Consider the following 6,000-nt stretch of genomic DNA (forward strand, 5'->3'; position numbering starts at 1 on the left):
TGAATATGCTTATTCTAGGTAGTGCACTACTTGGAAGTGTTGCCTTGCTGACGTAGGTGTGGCCTTGTTGGAGTAGGTATGATCTGTGGGAAAGTGTGTCACTGTTGGGGTGGGCTTTGAGACCTTCTTCCTGGTTTCCTAGAAGTTAGTCTTCTCCTTCTGAACTTTCAGCTACTCACGTGCCATGCCTGTGTGGACATTGCTATGTTTCTTGCCATGATAATAATAGACTGAACCGCTAAAGCTGTAAGCAAGCCCCAGTTAAGTGCTGTCCTTTAGAGTTACTGTGGTCTCTGAGAACCCCGAGGAGCCCAGCAGACTTGAGACCCATCACTCTCCCAACCCCCACCACCCTGCCAGAACACCACCCACCCCTTCTGGCCGAAGTTTTCCCCTAGGGCAGATCACTAGCTTGTCTGATCCTCTGAAGACCCCACAGTGGGAATGCCTTCCAGGAGTACTGCTGCACACAGGGCTATAGGTAAGGAAACCTCCCAAACAACCACAGCAGATAGGAATGCTGAGGAGCCCAGTGGACTTGAGACCACCTTTTTCCCTCTACTGCGCAATCACAAGCTCTAGTCTTTATTGACCAGTTAAAATTGAGAGAAGGTTCACATGAGATAACCTGAGTACATGATGGACTGCTGTCAGAGGCAACTTCTTTTGAGGAAACAGAACTAACATCAGAATACAAACAGCATCAGGACAACCCATAGCAGAAAACTGAAAGATATGTGTATAATAAAAAGAAAAGAGGATGAGTAAAAGAACTGGACCCAGCGAGGAGGTCCTTTGATTATTGAATTACCCTTCTGGAAAGATTGGAACATATTGATTTGACCCCACTGGCTTTGTCTACCCAAGGAAATTAAGGTAGAAGTTCTTTTTTTTTTAATTTTTAATATTTTTATTACATATTTTCCTCAATTACATTTCCAATGTTATCCCAAAAGTCCCCCATAGCGCCCCCCACTTCCCTACCCACCCATTCCCATTCTTTTGGCCCTGGCATTCCCCTATATTGGGGCATATAAAGTTTGCAAGTCCAATGGGCCTCTCTTTCCATTGATGGCCGACTAGGCCATCTTTCGATACATATGCAGCTAGAGACAAGAGCTCCGGGGTTCTGGTTAGTACATCATGTTGTTCCAACAATAGGGTTGCAGATCCCTTTAGCTCCTTGGGTACTTTCTCTAGCTTCTCCATTGGGAGCCCTGTGATACATCCAATAGCTGACTGTGAACATCCACTCCTGTGTTTGCTAGGCCCTGGCATCGTCTCACAAGAGACAGCTATATTTGGGTCCTTTCAGCAAAATCTTGCTAGTGTATGCAATGGTGTCAGCGTTTAGAAGCTGCTTATGGGATGGATCCCTGGATACGGCAGTCTCTAAATGGTCCATCCTTTCATCACAGCTACGAACTTTGTCTCTGTAACTCCTTCCCTGGGTGTTTTGTTCCCAATTCTAAGAAGGGGCACAGAGACAGAATTTGGTCTATGAAGAAGCCTTGGGGGGAAGCTGTGAGAGGAATTAAAATAGCATTTGAAAAAAAATAATTTGTAAAGCATTGTAGAAGTAGATATTTGGATGAGCTTAATACAGAGATTTTACAAATTAAGACAAGTTAAAAATACTAACATTACCCCAACCTGTTTAGCACCTTTATGTTCTCATAATAATGCTGTAACTGCAAGTTTATGCCCAGATGACTTGTGATTTAAAGCTTTTTCTGACAGTTAAAAGCTAGTGGATAACTTGCTTAAGCAGACACTGAACTGTGGCTGTGTATGTTCATTATATTATCTAGTGTAGTGGCTGGTTTTGTGTGTCAACTTGACACAGCTGGAGTTATCACAGGAAAAGGAGCTTCAGTTGAGGAAATGCCTCCATGAGATCCAACTGTAAGGCATTTTCTCAATTAGTGATCAAGGGGGAAAGTCCCCTTGTGGGTGGGACCATCTCTGGGCTGGTGGTCTTGGGTTCTATAAGAGAGCAGGCTGAGAAAGCCAGTAAGTAACATCCCTCCATGGCTTCTGCATCAGCTCCTGCTTCCTGACCTGCTTGAGTTCCAGTACTGACTTCCTTTGGTGATGAACAGCAATATGGAAGTGTAAGCCGAATAAACCCTTTCCTCCCCAAACTGCTTCTTGGTCATGATGTTTGTGCAGGAATAGAAACCCTGACTAATACATCTAGTGACATAGTCATATAGAGTTTTCCAGAAAAAGGAATGGGCTTGAGGAAAATTACAAAAGGCTTTTGTATGCATATTGTCGTATAGCAACAACAATAAAAGTGAAACCAATAAAAGACTGAGGTGAATTTAGAGAGAAGAAACTGAGAAGGGGAGGGGAGAAGCAAGTTGTCTCCAAAAAGTAGTTTCACAACAGCAATGAGTCATCTGTCAGCTTGCACCTGCATCATTGCCTGATACTCTGATTTTGAACCTATCTAATCCTCCCATTCTCAAGAACCCCAAAATGACTGAGGCTGGACCTTGGCATCTTACAAAAACAAAAAACAAAAACAAAAACAAAACCCCAACAACTACAGATTCAGTGCAATTCTCATCAGAATTCCAACACAATTCTTTACATACTTTGAAAAAACAATTCTTAACCTCATATGGGGAAGGAAAAACAAAACAAAACAGGGTACCCTGTATAATAGAATTTCTGGACTTCGGGAAGTATCATCATGCCTGATTTCAAGCTGTACTACAGAACAATAGTAATAAAAACTGTGTGATATTGTGATAGAACAGACAGATTGATCAATAGATTTAAATAGAAGACCTTGAAATAAACCCACACAACCACAGACACTTGATTTTTTCATAAAGGAGGCAAAATCATACAATAGAAAAAAGAAAGCATCTTCAACATATATTTCTGGTCTTATTAGAGGTCTGCATGTAGAAGAATGCAAATAGATCCATATTCATCACTGCACACAAAACTCAATTCCAAGTGGATCCATGACCTCAACATATATCCAGATACACTAAATCTAATAGAAAAAGTGGGAAATAGCCTTGAATGCTTTGGTGTTTTGGTTTTAGACACTGGACAAAGAGAGTGAGATGCATATTTTGAAAACCAAAACTGACCTGGCCTTCAGGTTCTCCCAGCATCCCTTAGTCCCTACTTGGCATATCAAGCCCTGTATCCTGAACATTCCACCCCAGGCAATGGGCTGCCTTTCTCCCCAGAGGCTCTTCCCTATATAATCTAGACATTTTGTTCTCTACACTCGCTCTTTTTTTTTTCTTCTTTTTCTCTTCGCATGTGCTTTCCCCCCCCCTTTCTTTTCTCTCCCTTCCCATGTTGTTTCCATGGCAACTTTCCTGGCTTTGGTCCTGGGGACCAGTGAACTTACCTGTGAGCAGCTTCCCAATAAATCTTTCTTTACTATAAGCTAATGTGGTGTGAAGGTATAACTTTTTTCTTCTTGTTTTTTTGAGACAGGGTTTCTCTGTGTACCCCGGGCTATCCTGGAGTAGATCAGGCTGGCCTTGAACTCAAAAATCCACCTGCCTCTGTGCCTTCCAAGTGCTGGGATTAAAGGTGTGCACCAACACTGCCTGGCCATGAAGGTATAACTTATCAATTGGTACAGGACAGAACATCCTGAAGAGAAGATTACAAAAGAAGTTGTTGAATCCTCTAACAATATTTCCTTTTATATGAAGATATTTCTTTTTTTTTATCTTTTTTTTTCTTTTTTTGAGACAGGGTTTCTCTGTGTAGCTCTGGCTGCCCTAGAACTCACTTTGTAGACCAGGCTGGCCTCGAATTCAGAAATCTGCCTGCCTCTCCCTCCCGAGTGCTGGGATTAAAGGTGTGTGCCACCACGCCCGGCAATATTTATTTATTTATTATATGTGAGTACACTGTAGCTGTCTTCAGACACTCCAGAAGAGAGCATCAGATTTCGTTACGAATGGTTATGAGTCACCATGTGGTTGCTGGGATTTGAACTCAGGGCCTTTGGAAGAGCAGTAAGCGCTCTTAACTGCTGAGCCATCTCACCAGTCCCAGATATTTCTAATTTACAATATTCTAAATCTTTCTGTGTTTCTGCATCAACTTACATGAAAGAAATTATGTCAAACTATAAAAACATAGGTGACATAAATGTATCATTTAGCAATATGAATAAATAAACAATAGACCAATTACAGTGTTTCATAACATGGCATTAAAAGATTGATTTATATCTATATTATGGACTTACTAAAACATTCAGTTAAATTGACAATTATATGCATATAGCAGTTTGAAAAGCACTATCAATATCTAATTCTTATTAGACTTTTTCTTTTTTGCTATTACTAACTTGGTGTATGGCTTTCTACAACACTAAGCTTGCTCAAATGAATATGTTTCATATCTATGCTCTTTTATGTAAAGGCTTATGGCTTCATCCACATTGAGGTTGCTGAAGTGAACATCTTTCATATCAATGCTCTTTATTCTTTTTTTAAATTAATATTTATATCAGCTGGTATATGCTGCCTGTTTGGTGGCTCAATGTCTGAGAGATCCCAGGGACCAGTCATGCTGAGTGAGGTCTGTGGAATTCTGTACTTTTTTTTTTTTTTTTGGCTAATATCCACTGATTGGTGAGTACATTCCACAGAACTCAAGAAGGCTAACAAGCCAAAGGGCCCAAGTGAGGATTCCTCATCCCCAACAAGCAGCTCTGTCAGGTGTCAGGTGTGAGAAAATAAAATTGCTAAGCTATCTCTCCAGTCCTAGTTTTCTCAATTAGTGATCAAGGGGGAAAGACCCCTGTGGGTGGGACCATCTCTGGGCTGGTAGTCTTGGTTCTATAAGAGAGCAGGCTGAACAAGCCAGGGGAGGCAAGCCAATAAAGAATATCCCTCCATGGCCTCTGCATCAGCTCCTGCTTTCTGACCTGCATGAGTTCCAGTCCTGACTTCTTTGGTGATGAACAGCAGCATGGAAGTGTAAGCCAAAAAAACCCTTTCCTCCCCAACTTGCTTCTTGATCATGATGTTTGTGCAGGAATCGAAACCCTGACTAAGACAGGAATCAAACATGTATGTATCTTTTCACCATTTGGACATCTGGTACTCTAGAAGGCTAGAAGAATGTATCATATGTCCTGGACCTGAGAATACAGGTAGTTCTTTGCCCAATATTTGAATGTTAGGAACCAAACTTGGGTATGCAATCAAAGAAGTATTACTATCCCTCTATTTCTTATACATGTCCTTAGAATGCAGAGGATGAAGATGTTCCATTACTCCTGTTTACTTGAAGGTATAACTTGACTAGATGTTTGTTGAAGGATTCGATAGATTTCTAACCCTCTGTGAATGGACTCTCCACATTAATTATTTTCATTATTAACACAGTTTTTGTAATGTGAGTAAAGATAACAAAAGGTTTTGTTGAAACCATCCAGAGTCCAATCAAATTAACTTAGAAAAAATTCCATAATTTGAGATATACTCTTCCTTTATGAAATCCTTTTGAGACAAGATATCTCTATGTAGCTACAACTGCCTTAGAATTCACTATTTGGACCACATTGGCCTCAAACTCAGAGAGATTGACCTGCCACTATCTCCCAGGTGCCAGGATTATAGGAATACAACTATAAGGCCAACTGAGATGTATTTTTAAAATGACCTATCTTTTGAATCAGAGAATGAAAGGATAAAATAAGATTCATGTCGTGGCGGTAGTGGCTCATGACTTTAATCCTAGCACTTGGGAGGCAGAGGCAGGTGGATTTCTGAGTTCGAGGCCAGCCTAGTCTACAAAGTGAGTTCCAGGGCAGGCAGGGCTATACAGAGAAACCCCGTCTCAAAAAAACCAAAAATAAACAAACAAACAAAAAAATAAGATTCATAAAGGAACCTTCACTATTTTGATGAACAGTACTATTTCATGGAATTATACAATAATAATTTAAACTGTCAAGTCAATTCATGTATTCTCACTATTTTGATTATTAATTAGCTT

Source organism: Mus caroli, unplaced genomic scaffold (genome assembly GCF_978045245.1).
Source record: "Mus caroli unplaced genomic scaffold, Mus_caroli_1 scaffold_18, whole genome shotgun sequence".
Classification (NCBI taxonomy): domain Eukaryota; kingdom Metazoa; phylum Chordata; class Mammalia; order Rodentia; family Muridae; genus Mus; species Mus caroli.